Below are 2,841 nucleotides of genomic sequence, written 5' to 3' on the forward strand. Positions count from 1 at the left end.
TAAAATTAATTTTTAAAAAAGTGTTACGCTCCTTATTTTTTTAGAGGGTATTAATATTAGAAAAAAAATCTAATAAATAGATCTCTAATTGGTCAAACTATTACTATTTGCATTAATAAATGGATTAATATTAATTACACTCTCAACATTTTTAGAAAAACATATATTTTACTTTTAATATATATACGCCAAAAGAAAATAAAAGATGCGTTATAGACCATTTTTAAAATTTCATTATTATAGCAAAAAAGAAAAATGATCATTTACCAATGAAAAAAACGAGTTGTTATTATTATTATTATTATTATTATTATTATTATTATTATTATTATTATTATTATTATTATTTGGAGTTTATTATGATACTAATCAGTTTAGCTTAATTATTAACATAAATTATAGTATGGCATAAAAATAATTCAACACAATTTATTTTATCTACAAGATTCCGATCCAGAAACTTGCTTAACGTTATGAATTATTTCAACTAATCATGTAATAATATCATCGATTTTATTTATTCATCTACCTGTTTATTGTCGTTGTCTTATACATATGGAACTGCAGTCTTAATAATAATTAAAGGCGGCTAACTTTTGGGGTCTTTATTATGTTGTACTCATCTTAAATATAATTTTGATTCTTATTAAAGAAAATGAGTGTAAATATTTTGCGTCAATAAATTTATGATAATTTCAAACGATTTTTTTTCCTTTTAATATAGTCTAATTTGTAGACTTTTCCAATATTTATTAGTATCAGATATTGTATTGTATAAGGATTAGAAATGCGATGTTAAAAAATATTATAACTACTAAACCTAACATATTAAATACATATTATCATTATTAAGAATGATGCATAATTAGTGGGTCAATTCTTATAATATTGCATCATTGTCAGTGGAGTAGTTGAAGCCAAGTCACGTCGATAATCAGTCACTGATAATTTCGTACAAAGTAATGTTAATGATTTTTTTGAATAACATAAATAACGTATGTTTAATTTATCAGGCGTGTAAATAATTATTTTATTATTAAATTTATTATTCATATTATTTACAAAAATTATTATTTACCTATATTTTTCATTTGCTATAAAAACTTGGTTTATAATGTTTATCTTATAATTATTATATACATTTCTTTAATATCCCAACATTGAACCAATTATATAGGATCGCAAAATAAGGTTGTTTCTGCATTATTTCTGGTTCAGATTCCCTACATTTGCCTAATATAACACAACGAAAAAGGTTAGGTGCTGTTAGGGACCAACATTTTTTACCATCATTATAAAAGTCTCGTAAAGTTAATATAGCAGGGATAAGAAAGGAAAACTAGAAATTAACACCAATATATATCCTACTTTAATTTTGATATGTGATTAAAGCTATATTTATTATTGTCTTTACCAAATCAAATATGTTCCTCATCACAATATATAAATAATAAATGTTCTAATCTCAAGTCTCAACACATATATTTATAGTTCTAATAATTAATTAAAAGTAATTAATGATATAGTTTTCTAACAAAATTTCAACCGTGCTTATTATCGAGTATTTTTAAATATATTCATTCAAATATTATATTTTCATATATTTTTAGGTTTTGTAATCTGGATGTGTTTCTAACGTTTAATACACTCTTTGATTATTAATGGAAGTAATTATGTGTGTCTGCTGAACTGAAGTCATTCTTTTCTTTTTGGGATGGTAATCATGGATACGTATGTGGATGGTGAATAATATTCTGATACTTTAGACTCTTTATTTTCGGTCAAAACCTAAACAGTAATTCCTAACAGAAAATGTTAACATTCTTCTTTGTTTTCTAACGTGAAAGTCCAAAGGCAGACACCAACTTTGATTATATTATATTATATTTGATAGTTGATTTGTGTATAAAATTATTCGATGTGCATGTGGAGCTAGAATTAAATAATAGAGTTCAACCTTAGCTTTCAATTTTAAATTTCATGTTTGATATGTAATTACAACCTAGGATTATTTTTAAGAAATTATATATACTTGATTACAGCCTATAGCTAGTCTAGTGTCTCTTCTGTTTCTTGCAATATATATTAACTAGCTTCATCATATATATCATACTTGTTTACATGAAATTGAACCTCAAAAACTTATATATATTCAACTCAAATAATTTGAATGATAGACTTTTAAATCATAAAAAAATAAATGGATCAAATACTATTTATTACATTGCTTGAATTATTGTTATTCACTTATTTGTACAAATGAAAAATCTGTCATAAAATTACTGTTTTTCAATATATAAGTGTAGGAAGAAGCTAAGCTTGATTCTTAATCTGATTGGCATGCCATGCATATCATTACTCATTGCAATGCAAGATTTGATAGTAAGAATTATGTTGAGGCTAAAAGAAGCAAAGCAACGTTGAATGGACCCACAATTGCATAAGCAAAGCTAGAAAAGCTAATGGCTTTTGTTCCACGAATGCCATGTCCCCTTATGTATTAGAGTATATTGCTTGCTTGGAAGGAAATTAAAATATTAAAAAAAAGAAAACACCAAAGTCTTCTCTCTAAAATAGATAGATGCTTCTTGTTTTGTTTCTTTCTTTTCCTATTTACCCTACTTTAATTTGTGAAAAAAAAAAATATATTTTGGTTTCCCACGGTATCCCCCAACCCGACAAATTAATGACTAATCCGTCGCAGATCTGAACTCCATTTAAAGGTCTGTCGCTGGCCAATAAATTACTGTATGAAAAAGGCGGAATTCAAACCCTTAATACTTGCTTAAGCGGACAAGTGAGCTGACCACTCGACCAATTCAAATTGATTATATATATATA

The sequence above is a fragment of the Arachis duranensis genome, chromosome 3, assembly GCF_000817695.3.
Source record: "Arachis duranensis cultivar V14167 chromosome 3, aradu.V14167.gnm2.J7QH, whole genome shotgun sequence".
In the NCBI taxonomy this organism is placed as follows: Eukaryota; Viridiplantae; Streptophyta; class Magnoliopsida; order Fabales; family Fabaceae; genus Arachis; species Arachis duranensis.